Source organism: Aquarana catesbeiana, linkage group LG09, assembly GCF_042186555.1.
Source record: "Aquarana catesbeiana isolate 2022-GZ linkage group LG09, ASM4218655v1, whole genome shotgun sequence".
Taxonomy (NCBI): Eukaryota; Metazoa; Chordata; class Amphibia; order Anura; family Ranidae; genus Aquarana; species Aquarana catesbeiana.
Window position 1 is genome coordinate 141,233,139 of NC_133332.1, and position 18,416 is coordinate 141,251,554.

Consider the following 18,416-nt stretch of genomic DNA (forward strand, 5'->3'; position numbering starts at 1 on the left):
TGCATGTTCATTATTAACCCTTTCATGGCTAAGCCTATTTCTGACCTTTGGTGTTTACAAGTTAAAATCTGCATTTTTTGCTAGAAAATTACTTAGAACCCCTAAACATTATGTATAATTTTTTAGCAGAGAATCTAGAAAATAAAATGGCGATTGTTGCAATATTTTATGTCACACGGTATTTGTGCAGCGGTCTTTTAAGTGCAACTTTTGGGGAAAAAGACACTTTCATGAATTTTTAAAAAACAAAACAGTAAAGTTAGCACATTTTTTTTGTATAGTGTGAAAGATGATGTTATTCCGAGTAAATAGATACCAAACATGTCACACTTTAAAATTGCGCACACTCTTGGAATGGCGACAAACTATGGTACCTAAAAATCTCCATAGGCGACATTTAAAAAAAAAAAATAACGGTTATCAGGTTAGAGTTACAGAGGAGGTCTAGTGCTAGAATTATTGCTCTCGCTCTGACGATCACGGCAATACCTCACATGTGTGATTTGAACACTGTTTACAAATGCGGGCGCAACTTCCATATGCGTTTTCTTTGCTGCGCAAGCTCGCGGGGATGGGGGGCGCTTTAAAATTTTTTTTTTCATTTAATTTATTTTTATTTTTTTACATTGTGTTTTCTTAAAAAAAAAATTTTGGTCACTTTTATTGCTGTCACAAGGAATGTAAACATCCCTTGTGACAATAATAGGTGGTGACAGGTACTCTTTATGGAGGGATCTGGGGTCTAAAAGACCCCAGATCCCTCCTTTGCACTTCAAAGTATCAAGATCGCTGAAAACGGCGATTCTGCATACTGTATATTTAAAAAAAACGGCGCCATTGGCGGCCGAGTAAACAGGAAGTGACGTTGTAACGTCACTTCCGTGTTTACAAAGAGAAGACTGGAATGAAGCCATTTCCAGCTTCGTGCCAGTCTGTCTCTAGCTGCCAGAAGTGGCGGATCGAGGATCGGGTCTCCTGATGGGACGAGAGGCCCAGTAAGAGCGGTGACGATGTCCCCTCCCGCTCCTCCGGGATAACAACCGAGCAGCTTTTGGCCCCATCGGTTGTTATCTCTGGATAGCCAATCACCCGCTCTAAAAAAACAGTACCAGGATGATGCCTGTAGCTGCAGGCATTATCCAGGTATAACCCCATAAAGCCGAGGCTGCATATCTGCGTACGCTCGGCGGGAAGGGGTTAAAACATCTAAAATGTTTTCAAAGTGACTGGTGCCCTTAATTAATCCATGACCACCCGGAAAAATGACTTACACCTTGAGGAGGAATGTGCCTGGGACATTTATCACCAAGTAAGTGGGTCTGGGACATTCACATGTACCTATTGGGCATCAGTAGAGCCAAATGTGTCAGGACTGGCTAACGACAGCGTTACACTAACATACAGAGAAATGCACTTATCTTTAGCAGATGCTCAAATGTGCCATTACTTTTTAATGGCACGCCCACACATCATAAACTGTGTGTTTTCACACGCACCAAAGCGCATGGTGCCGCAGCACCATGTGGTTCAGTGCAATTTTCCAAAACGATCAGAGACTTCTTTCCCTGCGTTTCTTACGGGTAGGGCAGGCCTTTAAAATGCATTGGCTGCCCTGCGTACAGTATGCAGTAGTGTTAACCAATGCTTAGGGCCCATTCACACTCAAAGCGGTTTAGTGTGGGGGCAGAAGTCCATTTTGGGCTACAGTGACATGTGCCAGAGAGTGGTGTGATGTGTGTTTTATCACATCACACTGCTCACTTTTTTTATTTCATTTATATGAAGTGTACAAAGTGACGCTTCCTTCACATTACCAAAAAAGCAGCACAGAGAGTTGCACATGCTGTGCGGTGACATGTAGATCGACTTTAGTGTTGGGGAGAGAGTATTTTGGAAGATCTTATAGTAGTTGCTTGTTAGGCCATCAGGGCCCGGGGACTTAAAACAAAGAAGAGTTTTAATTGCTTTCTGGATTTCAGATTCAGTGATAGGAGCATTCAGAGATGTTAGTTGTTTTTGTGACAAGGAGGGTAGCCATAGATCTGCCAGGAAGTTTTGAATAGCGTCCTCTGTAGGCTGTGGGGTATTAGGGTCCTCCTTGAGGTTATACAGAGAAGAGTAATATTCAGCAAAAGAGTTTGCTATGTCCTCTGGGTTAAAAATGTTACTCTTATCTGTAGGATGGATCAGAAAGGGTATCTTTGTTTGGGACTTACGGTCTTTTAATCTTTGAGCCAGAAATTTACCAGTTCAGTTGCCGGATGAGTAGTGCGCCAGTTTTAAGGAGTTAATATGTTTATCATATTGTTGTATGAGCATAAATCTGAGATCTGAGCGAAGTTTAGACAGCTTATTTGCTGTATCAGTATCCGCAGTGGTTTTTTTTGGGGTTTCAAGCTCTAATATCTTTAAGAAGACAATCTAGCTTCTGTGTCATCTGCCTCTTTGCCCTCGAGCTCAGTTGCAGGAGAATTTCCTGATGAAGGCCTTGTGGGCACACCATAAGGTAAAGGGATTAGATACAGATTGAGTGTTCAGTGCAAAATATTCAGTCAAATTATTGGTTATAGAAGTCATGAGTGCAGGTACTTGAAACAGGGGGGTTAGCATACCACACATATGCAGGGTCTTGAGTATACTCCTCTCTCACTGTTATAGAGACAGGCGCGTGGTCGGACCATGTGATGTCATGGATGGTGGAAGAGGATATGGCTTGTAGTAGATTTTTAACAACTAGGATTAGCTCAATCCGCAAACATGAATTATGCCTGTGAGAATGAAGTATATAGTCACGTTCACATGAATGTTGACATCACCATACATCATAAATATCCTCAGCGTTGGTGAATTATATTTATATATGTTCTGGCCATGTAATCTGGCTAGCTGTTGGGAGTTTATAATTGTACTGGCTTCTGGAAGATTGTAATGACACCGGGTCATTTCCAGGAGTTTAGTATGGTAATGCTGCTGAATGTGACATGTCATAATTGTACTGTGGTGTGTTTAGTGTGTAGCTAGTATTTATAATGTTACTGTAAATGGGGTCTATAATTGAATAATAGTTTTATTAGAGTTGAATAATGGTACCATCTGCTAGGTGAATAATGTATGATAGAGATTTGTCCTGTTCTGGCTACTGAAAAGTGCCAACTAAATGGTGTTTACAATTTAAATTGATAAAGCTATGTCAAGTGGTAGCAACCTTAATCATCTAGCAGGTACCTACATCCTATTACCTATAAAGGGCCTCTTTCAAAAGTATTCAACTTAAAAAGACACCATGGGGGTTATTTACGAAAGGCAAATCCACTTTGCACTACTAGTGCACTTGGAAGTGCAGTCGCTGTAAATCCGAGGAGGACATGCAAGGAAAATAAAAAACAGCATTTTAGCTTGCACATGATTGCATGATAAAATCAGCAGAGCTTCCCCTCATTTCAGATATACCCCTCAGATTTACAGCGACTGCACTTCCAAATGCACTTGTAATGCAAAATGGATTTGCCTTTCGTAAATAACCCTGCATGTCTAGACCATAATTGGCTTACCTCTCTAATAGGGATGAGCCGAACACCCCCCTGTTCGGTTCGCACCAGAACATGCGAACAGGAAAAAAGTTCGTTCGAACACGCGAACACCGTTAAAGTCTATGGGACACGAACATGAATAAACAAAAGTGCTAATTTTAAAGGCTTATATGCAAGTTATTGTCATAAAAAGTGTTTGGGGACCTGGGTCCTGCCCCAGGGGACATGGATCAATGCAAAAAAAAGTTTTAAAAACGGCCGTTTTTTCAGGAGCAGTGATTTTAATAATGCTTAAAGTCAAACAATAAAAGTGTAATATCCCTTTAAATTTCATACCTGGGGGGTGTCTATAGTATGCCTGTAAAGGGGCGCATGTTTCCCGTGTTTAGAACAGTCTGACAGCAAAATGACATTTTGAAGGAAAAAACTCATTTAAAACTACCCGCGGCTATTGCATTGCCGACAATACACATAGAAGTTCATTGATAAAAACGGCATGGGAATTCCCCAAAGGGGAACCCCGAACCAAAATTAAAAAAAAAAAATGACGTGGGGGTCCCCCTAAATTCCATACCAGGCCCTTCAGGTCTGGTATGGATATTAAGGGGAACCCCGGCCAAAATTTAAAAAAAAAAATGACGTGGGGTTCCCCCTAAATTCCATACCAGACCCTTCAGGTCTGGTATGGATTTTAAGGGGAACCCCGCGCCAAAAAAAAAAAAAAAAAACGGCGTGGGGTCCCCCCAAAAATCCATACCAGACCCTTATCCGAGCACGCAACCTGGCAGGCCGCAGGAAAAGAGGGGGGGATGAGAGTGCGGCCCCCCCTCCCTCCTGAACCGTACCAGGCCACATGCCCTCAACATTGGGAGGGTGCTTTGGGGTAGCCCCCCAAAACACCTTGTCCCCATGTTGATGAGGACAAGGGCCTCATCCCCACAACCCTGGCCGGTGGTTGTGGGGGTCTGCGGGCGGGGGGCTTATCGGAATCTGGAAGCCCCCTTTAACAAGGTGACCCCCAGATCCCGGCCCCCCCCCTGTGTGAAATGGTAAGGGGGTACATAAGTACCCCTACCATTTCACGAAAAAAGTGTCAAAAATGTTAAAAATGACAAGAGACAGTTTTTGACAATTCCTTTATTTAAATGCTTCTTCTTTCTTCTATCTTCCTTCATCTTCTGGTTCTTCTGGCTCTTCTGGTTCTTCTGGTTCTTCCTCCGGCGTTCTCCTCCAGCATCTCCTCCGCGGCGTCTTCTGTCTTCTTCTCCTCGGGCCGCTCCGCACCCATGGCATGGGGGGAGGCTCCCGCTCTTCTCTTCTTCTTTTCTTCTTTTCTTCTTTTCTTCTCTTCTTCTCTTCTTCTTCATTTTCTTCTCCGGGCCGCTCCGTAATCCATGCTGGCATGGAGGGAGGCTCCCGCTGTGTGACGGCACTCCTCGTCTGACAGTTCTTAAATAACGGGGGGGCGGGGCCACCCGGTGACCCCGCCCCCCTCTGACGCACGGTGACTTGACGGGACTTCCCTGTGACGTCACGGGGAATGCCACAGGGAAGTCCCGTCAAGTCACCGTGCGTCACCTTGTTAAAGGGGGCTTCCAGATTCCGATAAGCCCCCCGCCCGCAGACCCCCACAACCACCGGCCAGGGTTGTGGGGATGAGGCCCTTGTCCTCATCAACATGGGGACAAGGTGTTTTGGGGGGCTACCCCAAAGCACCCTCCCAATGTTGAGGGCATGTGGCCTGGTACGGTTCAGGAGGGAGGGGGGGCCGCACTCTTGTCCCCCCCTCTTTTCCTGCGGCCTGCCAGGTTGCGTGCTCGGATAAGGGTCTGGTATGGATTTTTGGGGGGACCCCACGCCGTTTTTTTTTTTTTTTTTGGCGCGGGGTTCCCCTTAAAATCCATACCAGACCTGAAGGGTCTGGTATGGAATTTAGGGGGAACCCCACGTCATTTTTTTTTAAAAATTTTGGCCGGGGTTCCCCTTAATATCCATACCAGACCTGAAGGGCCTGGTATGGAATTTAGGGGGACCCCCACGTCATTTTTTTTTTTTAATTTTGGTTCGGGGTTCCCCTTTGGGGAATTCCCATGCCGTTTTTATCAATGAACTTCTATGTGTATTGTCGGCAATGCAATAGCCGCGGGTAGTTTTAAATGAGTTTTTTCCTTCAAAATGTCATTTTGCTGTCAGACTGTTCTAAACACAGGAAACATGCGCCCCTTTACAGGCACACTATAGACACCCCCCAGGTACGAAATTTAAAGGGATATTACACTTTTATTGATTGACTTTAAGTATTATTAAAATCACTGCTCCTGAAAAAACGGCCGTTTTTAAAACTTTTTTTTGCATTGATCCATGTCCCCTGGGGCAGGACCCAGGTCCCCAAACACTTTTTATGACAATAACTTGCATATTAGCCTTTAAAATTAGCACTTTTGATTTCTCCCATAGACTTTTAAAGGGTGTTCCGCGGCATTCGAATTTGCCACGAACACCCCAAATTGTTCGCTGTTCGGTGAACTTGCGAACAGCCAATGTTCGAGTCGAACATGAGTTCGACTCGAACTCGAAGCTCATCCCTACTCTCTAACATGAATTTATGACAACATAATGACATCACTAGTGAAGAGCTACATTTAAACATTTAGGCGATATTATTGCTGTATTTTTATGAGGTAAGCAACAGGATAGCTAGCTGGATGTGTTTGACCCTGCCTGCAGTTTGAATGTTTGCAGGCTGAAGCCAGGTCAACAGTTTTTATATTAGTGAAATACAGTGGCGGCCGGTGGTAATTTTTTTGGGGGGCGGAGGCAAACATTTATCTGAATTAAAACCAGATTTAATGTACAAAACTGTATTTATACACTTTATTTTAAATTCAGCTATGCACCCAAGTGCTATTGGTGTTTGATAGTGCCTATATCATTTTCAGTGTTTGGTTCTGTAACAATGAATGGTCTGAGTACATATAATTTCTTTATTGTGCATTATTGTATTCTCAAATACATTTACTTCTGACTCATTCTTTCCTAACATATATTCACAAACATTGACAGTATCCATTTTATATGAAGCTAGCAATTTAGACTTAGTAGTTTTTTATTTTGACTTAGCAGACTTCATTTCAAGGCCATGTGTTAAATGGAGTTTTAATATAAAAAGTGGAAGGTAGTTTTCTGTAAAGACGCAGGGTAATAGATAAGTACAATATGTTTGCCAAAGAGCTGTAAAAACTGATGTTCTTCTATTACAGACTCCGTTATTCCTCCACACTAAAAGTGTGAAAATGTAATGGGAATGTGTTAAGCTTTTATTTTGTAGAGTACAGAAAAACATATCTCTGTAAATCAGAAGTCTTTCAATTTTGTATTTCAAATGAAAAAGACTACTGCATGCACAAAAATGCAAGGAATGGGAGTTCAGCTGGGGTACATGGATCATGAACTTATGCCTTAAACAAAGAAAAATGCATTGGGATACAGTCATTTGTGTGAACTATTATTAGGGGTATTACAGGGTCAAATGTTGTAATGCTGAACACTTAGCGGGAAAGTGTCACTGGTCAATGAGAAGACCTATTTATACAGAAAATGTTCCTGTTTCTAGATTTGACTAGAGGTAAGATATGTGTACTTCCGTGCCTGCAAAGGCAATCAATTTATTCCCAAAAAACCTATATTACGATGGTTGGCAAGAAAGGTCTGTGTATTTTTTGGATTTGCCTTAAATTGTGAATATGCCTTAAATTGACACTGTTGATTTCCCCAATAAGTATTAAAAATTCTTCTTTCAATAAAAGTCTATTAATACTTGTGGTAGTGAGTCTAAACTCCTCTGTCTTCTAGCACTACAGTTTCTGGCCAAGACTAGAGCATTAAGAAAGCAAATCAGCAATGGACAATTATAAGTATCTCAATTTTCATACTTACATTTTTTTAGCGGGCAGCCTTAATTCACAGAGACTATTGTGTTGTGAAAGATTAAGGCATGGCCTAATAGCGGACCTGGAAGCACACTAGTTCCTGAGCTCTATCTTTTCTGATCCCCCCGTTCAGTCATCTTGTGGTAATTTCCTCCTCTTTGCCCATGTTCCCATCGGGCCGTTTTTACATGCGATTTGACATGTTAAATCGCATTTCAAATTTCCGGCTGTTGCTGGCAACGGCCCCGTCCGAATTGGTGCATTGGCGCCACACTAGTGCAGTTCCTGTACTACTTTTGGCGACTTCAGGGCCAATTTCAATAGACAACCCACACAGATGTCTCTGAAATCGCTCCCGAAGTAAGACTGACATGCAGGATTGAAATTGTGCGAGTTCAGCTCAATGATTTCTAACCCGCAGTCAGTGTGAACCTGGGCTTTGACTCCAGTTCTGAAGTACTACACTACAGAATTTTACTGCTACAATCATCATGGTGCAAATTAGTCAGGTCTGCCAAAACACTGTGGCAGAAAAGTTAGTAAAATTCCACCGTCAGTGAACCCATGGTATGTATGTGAGCCACTCTAGGGAGTGTAGTCCTGTGCCTGCTGCTGCGAGTGCTGGCTAGGAAAGAGCCTGTCCACGCTCCAAACAATGACATATAAAAGCAGAAGAAGCTGCACTTCAGAACTGAACCTGCTGTGGGTAGACAAGTGGCAGTCTCAGCCTTTACCCCAACCAGGCCACGCCCCCCAACCACAGTTCACTCTGCCCACTGAAGCTTACTTATGGGGATAGCTTAGCAGCAGCGACCATGCAGACCCATCTTACAACCTATCCTTACTTATATAGACCCTTCGGAGGATAATCGCTTCTCAGTCAGATCTGGGATGGTGTGATAAGGTGGCTACTCCTACATCTCCTTCCTCTCTTCCATCTTCTAGTCCTCCACCAGACCTACGATCTAGCGATGTGAATGACCCTGTAGACATGGCCGAACCTACCCTGCTGCAAATAACACACACCAAAAAAGCTATAAAGCCTCAATTCGACATGTCTAAAGCTTGAGAAAGAGAATTGGGGCTGTAAAGGAGTGCATTAGCAGCCTAGAAGACACTCTTACTTCCCTCTCTGCCACTGTAAGAGAATTCTCTTGTGAAAACAGGTTGAGATAAAATAACTTGTGATTTGTCAGATTCCCTGAAACATTTGAAGGGACTTCTTCTGCAAAAAAATCCTTACCTTATGGCTCAAAAATACTCTAGAGGAAAATGCCATTACACCACCATTCTCCATCATTGTATACCACCTCTCCCTTCACAGCTGGGAGCTTCTCTAGGTTCTCTGATCACAAGGGATCTAAACTTCCAAGACAATGTTGCCATCCTTAGGGCTGCACATCTTTAGGGAGAACTCTGCTTCAATGGAAATCAGGTCATCATACTGTATATCCTGACTTCTCAGTAATAGTTCAGAAGTCAAAAATGCTTTTGAGATAAAGGCCTACAATACACCACATTATATATTCCTAAGCTCCGAGTGGTCTTTGTGAGTAAATAAATTTTCTTTACATCCCCAAAAGAAAGGTATGGCCTGGCTGGATGATTCTTTCATTGCTCCACCTCATAAAAACTGTATATATAGGATCAGATAAGTATCCTAATACTATGTTTTTTTTTATTTTCTTATATTTGTTTAAACTTTGCCTCATCTGTAGTACCTGTTCTGGCAATGTTCTGAATTGTTTATTACCCTACCCTGACTCCTATATTTGCCCACCTTGTGCAAACCATGGGCAGACTGCCAATTTTCAGTTTCAAATGTATGCTGCAAGTGTTATTTTATTCAACATGCAGGGACTGTGATATAAAAAATATATGTCTCTATTCAGAACACTTCCAGGGCAATTCTTTTTCTGTTAAAGAATCTGACAGTCCCAGATATTAGCAAAATACATTTGCAATATTTTGTTATTTCTTCTCATTTCTTCTTATTTCTTTCTGTAAGCACTATTTTTCCACTCTATTTATTAATTCCATGTGTTTCCTTCACTTTACAACCCACATTCTCTTTGGGAGACAAATGGAGCCAGCATCTCCATGTCAGATATCGCCCTTATACTAATGGCAATTGCCACATTCTTGTGGGTTTTCAAGCTCTCTATAATTGGATGGAGGAGCAGGGTGGGTCGGGTTGGGAAGTTATTTTTGTACACGAGTCATTTTTTGTTAGTTGTCTCTCATGATCTCAATCGCATAACAGTGTCTACCAATTTGTTCAAGCATTGTCACATGTTTGGTTTCAAATTATAATAATTCTGCAATCTGCTAAAAAAATTCCTGGTGTTCACGGTTTTGAAAAAATACAAGCCACGTATAATATGTCTCCTAGAGACCCATTTATTGAGGTCATAGTTTGCAGTGCTCAAAAAGCACTGGATCACCAAAACCTTTACTGTCACCTATACCTCATACTCTAGAGGGGTTTTATATTATTAGCGAAAATCCCTGTCTGCCAAGATTATTCATCTTGGAACTGACCCTGAATGTCTATACATTATACTGAAGAGGGACCCAAGAAGAGGAGGACCGGGGCTGCTCTGTGCAAAACCACTGCGCAGAGTAGGCAAGTATAACATGTTTGTTATTTTGAACTCAATAAAACAAGACTTTAGTATCACTTTAATAAGGAATTTCTTATCTTGTAGGAAGAGATCAAACAGAATTTATTTTTGGCCAATCCATCAAAAGGAATTTCACGAGGGCTTTTTCATAATTCACAATATCCTCATTTTCATTCTAGTACATGCGTAATAGAGTTTTTAGACATTTGTAACACTTTTGACAGTGTAGAATGGCTCTGTTTATTGTGGACGCTACATCACTATGGCTTCAGCCCATGTACTGTATAGTTAGCTGGATCAGCTCCTTTATACAGACCCAGTGTTGATGGTGTGTATAAACAACTTAAGTGGGGTACACACTATAAGAAAATCAGGCGAACGATCGTCCAATTGTCCTTGTTGTTTTACAGCAAGTCGGAACCGAGTATGGAAATAATGTGCGAAAATGCTTGTACGGCAAAGTCTTTATTATTTGTTGTTTGTTTCTGATTATGTGTAGTCTTTAACTTCTGATTTGTTTTTCATATGAAAAACATAAAAAAAAACGGTACACAGTAAATGAAAATTGTTCTGTTCACATATGAGAAACATTTTGGAATTTGTCCCTTTAAAAACTTCCATTTGGAAGGTCGGAATCAGCTGTCGAAAGTTGTGTACACACTATCAGAAAATTGTACGATCGTTCCTCAGACGAAAATGTTCGCCCAATTTTCTTATACTGGCATACTCCACTTTACGCACCCTCACTTTACTTACACTCGTGAGTACGGACACATTGGCATCTATGGAAAATCTAGGTCAGTTTGACGTGGCACTGCTCCCGTTTTTTAACATTGGCATCTATGGAAAATCTTGATCAGCTTGACATGGCACTGCTCCCAGTTTATCCGATTTTGGGGTCGGCCAGCTTGCCTACGTAATCAGTTATGCCTGTAAATAACTATTGCAATGCAGTACATGCATTGAGAAATGAAAAAAGGTATTGCTTTACTTTAAGTACATTTTCGTTTTAGATAGATGCTCTGGTCCCATTGTGTAAAAGTGGGGTATGCCTGTAGTGTGTATGAGCTTTTAGTCTCTGTCCCCTTCTTTATCTACAGTGGGGGGATCAGGACAGGACTGCTCACTATTTCCCTTACAATTTCGCTTGTCAGGGATACCACATGCTGGCATCCAGCAGATCAGTTGACTGTACCTTAAGGAATCAGGAACCAGACCGAATAAGGTTAAAATAGGTTTATTAAGACAAATGACACACTTCCAACACCAACACCAGTAAATCATAAACTATGTAAGTGCCAAATGACAGTGCAAAAACCCCAAATAATAATATAACTAACTATATACAAAATGGGGGGAACACACATGAGCAAGACAAGATCAGGATAGGGACAGGAGACAAGGGGAGCAGGGAGCCAGATACTGGGAGCAAGGGTTTAGAAACAAGGCTCAGGCTCAAGCTGGGACATAGCTTGCAGAAAGAACACTGAAGCACTGAACGCCAGTCAAGGGCGGGCTTATATACCCCCCAGCAGTCCACAATTACTTATACAGTCCAGTAGAGATGGGCCGAACACCTCCGTGTTTGGTTTGCAGCAGAACACCCGAACAGGGAAATAAGGTTCTAACCCAAACGGCCAACCCCATTGAAGTTTATGGGAGCTGAACAGGAAAAATCAAAAGTGACAATTTTATTTATTTTTATTACTTTTTAACACTTTTTTGGTGAATGGGTAGGGGTACTATGTAACCCATACTCATTCACATAGGGGGGCTGGGATCTGGGGACCCCTTGTTAAAGGGGACTTCCAGATTCCAATAAGCCCCCTGCCTGCAGATCCCCACAACCACAGCCCAGGTTTGTGGGGAAGAGACCATTGTCCCCATCAACATCAACCCCCACATGTTGAGGGCATGTGGCCTGGTATGGTTCAGGAGGGGAGCTTGCTCCCCCCCTTTCCTGACCTGCCAGGCTGTATGCTCAGATAAGGGTCTGGTATGGATTCTGAAGGGGGGGCCCATGCCGTTTTTTTTTTTTTTTACTATTTTTTTTTACCGGCAACAGTGTAGAAGGGATAAAAGTGGGCATTAGGCAACAGGGTATGTAGCAGGTCTTCTGCAAAGACCGTGGGGTTGGTGCCCTCAGCGCCCTAAGCCAACCCCAATATACAAAGGTTATCTCTTTGATTATGGTTCTCTGCATCATCTGCTTTATATTTAAAGGCATGGATTTTTGACTAAAGAGAATGAATGTCAGTATTGTGCCCCACAACCGTATCCTCAACCAGACTCACCTGCTGCTCCGCCTCCGAAACCCTGGAACAGAGCTTGTCAATGTCCTGCCTTAATATTGCCACATCCCACTGCACTACCTCGAGATGAGCAGTACGGCATGTGGCGATAGCTGCCATGACATCTGCAAGTCCAGGAGGGGGAGACATCCAAGATCTGTGGATCTGTGTGGGATGCCAAATTAATATTTCGCGCGGATCGAGGCTTCATGAGGGCGCTGGAAGACAGGCTCCATATTTCCTCCAGTGGTAGGAAGTGGAATCTTTTTCCCCTGCCAGTCGATGTCCGGGATGAACAGCATCCCATGTGTGAGGTGGGGAGCCATTAGAATAGTGATCTGTAGCCCAGGTGTAAGATAAAATCTAGCCCAGCCAGCAGAGCTCCGAGGGATGTGTCCACTCAAGTCACCATCTTGGACACGTCCCCTGATTGGGCAATGCCTTGCCCAATCAGGGCGCAGAATGTACTGTTCAGCGCGCAGTGCATTGCAGGACGTCTGGCGGGTGAACACCCACCGAACTGAAAATTTGTTTTTTCCCAGAACAGAGCAAACAGCCAATGTTCAGCCCGTACTCATGTTGGGCCAAACCATTCACCCAACACTACAGTCCAGCTGCTGGGAGACACCCGCTGGGGGCCACGGGAACTACGCTCTTCAATTCCAGGAACATCAGTACCACCAGGCAGTGACCATAGTAGTGAAACAGGTCCTGGCACTGCTCATGATTCTGATACATTCCACAGCTGACATAGTGGGCTTGACCGTTGGTACCTTAGAGTAACATATATTACTATAGTATATAAATAATTATTGTATATATACTCTGGTATGAGTATGACCATGATGGATTTCTCAACTATCTATTGGAAATAGTGGAGGAATTTGGGAAGTACTATTTTGATAAATCTATTTGCTTTCCAATAGATGAGGCTACTATCCAAATAATTCAGTGCAACTCATGACTGCAAATTGTAAACTCCTTTGAATACCTTGGCATAACTACCTTTGCAGTCATATATTTGAAACAATATCTAGCCTCTGATTTCTTTATTACAATAGAAAACTAAACAATGGATGGAAGTTTCTTTGAAACTTATAGGCAGAGTTTGTATGTTTAAATTATTTTCTTACTTAAATTGTTTTATTTCCTAGCTAGTAATAACCACTGCAAACTACTTTTTATATATTTAATCAAATTGATGCTTATTTGCTCTAATTTTCTTTGGCATAAGTGGAATCCCAGGATTGCTCTGGAAATACTTACATTATCCATGCACTTGGCAGGCTCAGCCTTCCCAAACTTCCATGCTTAATATCTAGCTGTGCAACTAGTTCATATTCACAACTGGCTCAATCCAGCACCAGCCAATGCTTGCACCGCTTGGCCATGATAGCGACTTCTTATGAATCCCTACACAACATACTACAGTATCTCACAAAAGTGAGTACACTCCTCACATTTATTGTAAATATTTTATTATATCTTTTCATGTGGCAACACTGAAGAAATGACACTTTGCTACAATGTAAAGTAGTGAGTGAATAGCTTGTAGAACAGCGTAAATTTGCTGTCCCCTCAAAATAACTCAACACACAGCCATTAATGTCTAAATCGCTGGCAACAAAAGTGAGTACACCCCTAAGAGAAAATGTCCAAATTGGGCCCAAAGTTTCAATATTTTGTGTGGCCACCAATATTTTTCAGCACTGCCTTAACCCTCTGGGCATGGAGTTCACCAGAGCTTCACAGGTTGCCACTGGAGTCCTTTTCCGCTCTTCCATGATGACATCATGGAGCTTGTGGATTTCAGAGACCTTGCGCTCCTCCACCTTTCATTTGAGGATGCCCCACAGATGTTCAATAGGGTTTAGTTCTGGAGACATGCTTGACCAGTCCATCACCTTTACCCTCAGCTTCTTTAGCAAGACATTGGTCGTCTTGGAGGTGTGTTTGGGGTCATTATCATATTGGAATACTGCCCTGCCGCCCAGTCTCCGAAGGGAGGGGATCATGCTGTGCTTGAGTATGTCACAGTATATGTTGGCATTCATGGTTGCTTCAGTGAACTGTAGCTCCCTAGTGCTGGCAGCACTCATGCAGCCCCAGACCATGACACTCCCACCACCGTGCTTGACTGTAGGCAAGACACACTTGTCTTTGTTCTCCTCATCTAGTTGCTGCCACACACGCTTGACGCCATCTGAACCAAATAAGTTTATCTCGGTTTCATTAGACCACAGGACATGGTTCCAGTAATCCATGTCTTTAGTCTGCTTGTCTTCAGAAATCTGTTTGCAGGCTTTCTTGTGCATCATCTTTAGAAGAGGCTTCCTTATGGGACGACAGCCATACAGACCAATTTGATGCAGTGTGCGGCATATGGTCTGAGCACTGACAAGCTGACCCCCCACCCCTTCAACCTCTGCAGAAATGCTCGCAGCACTCATATGTCTATTTCCCAAAGACTCTGGATATGACGCTGAGCAGGTGCAACATTGATCAAGGTCATAACCTCACCTCACCTCTCATTATTATTGCTCCCTGTCTACAAACACCACAGGTTACCAGCCCTAATTCCTGCTGCATTTGTGGAAGAAAGTCATTGCTTGACAAGCTAGTATGTTAAGTCCACTTGGAGGAAGCGACAACTGACAAAGAAGGGGATGTCTGGAAAGTATGTGCCTTGACTAAAGAATCAGCCAAGGAGTTGACACATGAAGCCTGTACTCCCCAGTTTGTGGCTGAATTCCAACCAAAGCCAGTAGGTGGTGTCCAAATTGTCCCCTCAAAATAACTCCACACACTGCCATTAATGTCTAAATCGCTGGCAACAAGCGTTTGCAGGCTTTCTTGTGCATTATCTTTAGAAGAGGCTTCCTTATGGGACAACAGCCATACAGACCAAATTGATTCAGTGTGCAGAATATGGTCTGAGCACTGACAGGCTGACCCCCCCACCCCTTCAACCTCTGCAGAAATGCTGGCAGCACTCATATGTCTATTTCCCAAAGACTCTGGATATGACGCTGAGCATGTGCACTCAACTTCTTAGGTCGACCATGGCGAGGCCTGTTCTGAATAGAACCTGTCCTGGTAAACCACTGTATGGTCTTGGCCACTGTGCTGCAGGTCAGTTTCAGGGTCTTAGTAATCTTCTTATAGCCTAGGCCATCTTTATGTAGAGCAACAATTCTTTTTTCCTGGTGCATCATGGCAGCATACAATGGGTTGATAAATCAAAGACAGACCCGGCTAACAGCAATTTCCTTTTTTTTCCTCACCTGATCAGGACTGGAGTCACAAGGTATCTCTTACCGTTTGTTGCCCCAGCCAGGTTCAGCCTCTCCTGGGTGGAAGTCTTTCCTGTGCAGTCTCTAAATGAGCTATATGGTTGGAGCCCATTCTGGTGGTCTAAGGGGGCATATTTCAGCCTCTCTTAGGTGGAAGTCCTTCCTGTACAGCCTCTACATGAACAATATGGAACTATATGGTTTCTTGTTAAAAGAAAGCTTTAAACAAGCTTTGACGTAAGTGACAGCGTTTCCCTTTGCTTTACTTCTTTTCTCTATTGTGTGGGTGTCTGCCATTTCCAAGATGGCTGCAGCAGTGCAAGTACACTCTGAGCATGAAAGGCAGGAAGCGATGCGGCCACTGTGTCCAGTTTCCTGGCCAGAGCTTATCCAAGATGGCAATCTGAGCATGCTCAGGAACTAATATCATCACTAATGGCAAAATGTGACAGTTTTAAATGGTTTTATGGCTTTTTTGGGTAACACATGGTGCAGCTCTCTACTCATGAATGCTGGATGCTTATGTGGTCATTGTTTGCAGGTATGTTTCCCTTTTTATGGCATTTACCTGGGCTTTTCCTATCTCTGTTGCTCTGGGATCATTGTACTCTTTATGCTTTCACCTGGGCTCTTGCTATCCCTTCTTAATGCTTGCCATGGGATCACTGTGTTATGCTGTTTTTCATTTCAGTCTGCTGCTTTGCTCTGTTTTTATGGGGAATGCTGCCCAGTCAGACCACCTATTGCTTTTAAGGTATAGGGATTAGGCAAGTAGTGAAGATTGAGAAAAAGAGAGCCAATAATTATAGTCCTGTAAGGACCACAAGATGGAGGGAGTCTTGTAAAGGTCAAGACAAGTCACCATCTAAGATCAGACATCCAGGCAATGTTGATTAAGGTTGTCATCTCACCCCTCATTGTCATTTCCCCTCATTGTCATTTCTCCCCGTTTACAAACATCACAGCTTACCAGTCCTAATAGTGGCTGCATTTGTGGTGGAAAGTCATTGCCTGCCAAGCTAGTATGTCAAATCTGCATGGAACAAGCAGGATACAACCCTGCAAGGACCTCAAGATGGAGGGAGCCTTCTAAAAGACAGAACAGTCACCATTTACGTGCAGACATCCAGGCAACATTGATCAAGGTCATCACCTCACCTCACCTCTCATTATTATTGCTCCCCGTCTACAAACACCACAGGTTACCAGCCCTAATTGTTGCTGCATTTGTAGTAGAAAGTCATTGCTTTACAAGCTAGTATGTTAAGTCCGCTTGGAGGAAGTGACAACTGACAAAGAAGGGGATGTCTGGAAAGTATTCGCCTTGACTAAAGAATCGGCCAAGGAGTTGACACATAAAGCCTGTACTCCCCAGTTCGTGGCTGAATTCCAACCAAAGCCAGTAGGTGGTGTCCAAATTGGAAAGCTTGTCGGAAGAAGAAAGTGTTAGAGGGGCCACAAGCTTTGAAGATTGCCCAATAGAGCCTTTTGCAAGGGCAGTTAAGGATGCAATTGCCTGAGGTAAAGTGGAGGAAACTCTCCACAAGGTTAGAAAGTACTCATTCCCTTCACTGAATAACTGGAGTTAATCCAGGAAGAATGGAAAGGGTCAGAGAAAAAGGCCCGTATAAACAAGTTGTCAAAACTCTATACCCTGGAAAAGCTAAAGGTCAACCTGCTGTATCTCCTCCGATGGTGGATGCATCACTGATGCAGCTGGCAAGACATGTCACCTTGCTTTTACATTCAAGGTGGCTCTAGTCCGAAAATTAGATCTATATCTAAAGTGCTCCTACATACTGTAGCATCGGCAGGTGCTGACAGACCAGCAATAACCAATCCATGTGCTGAGTGAATCTAATGGGAGTAGTTTCATAATTATCAACCAGCTGCTGCACCTGCAGGACTCTGAAGAAAGTGGCAGGGTCTGCATCCCTTTAGACGTGATTTCCTCTTGGGAGTATCTTACCAAAAATGACATTTTTGTTGCAGTGGATGCCAAGAAATCTGACTTGTATCTTAGTGCATACTTCTGGGAAAATCAGTGAGCCAATCACACAAGCAGGAAATTATGTTTTGGGGGGGCGTGTTGTACACATTCTGTGTACACAATGCCCTTCTGGAAGAAGTGAAGAGACAAGTTGGTAACCAATTTGTAAGAACTGAAATTGTCGGTAGACTCCGTGCGTGGCGGATGTGTCAGTAGATGTCTATTGATGTTTTTCAAGAGCGGTGTTCCCCGTGGTCACGGCAAGGAAGGCATTATGGCTGAAGGTTGGCAGATCTCACCTTAAAAGTAAAACTGGTGCAAGATACCAGACAACAGATCCAATCTATTTGGAAGTAGATAGGATACAGTCATCTCAAGGGTGACCCCTAGCAGGTCAGGGTGAATATCATCTGACAAAAAAAACAAAAAAAACACAGAAAATTCAGAAAGGTCTAGCATACAGAAAGCAACTCCCAAGCAGATACAAGGAGGCAATATCCTAAGCACCGGGAAAAAGATTAGTGAAGGAACTTGAGAAGTACCCAATCTTCATTATTGAAGCCTTAAAAATCGAAGGCACCTGTCTTGGGAGAACAGCGAAAGTCCTTTTAAGGATGCACTAATCCAGGGTGTGCCTGTGTGAAGCTTTGCACACACACCTGGATATAAAATATTCAGGATCAGTGGGCCATATCAACTATATTGGTGTGACATTGGTGGAAGTTTTAGGGGATGTCCAGCTTTCTGGTACAATAATTT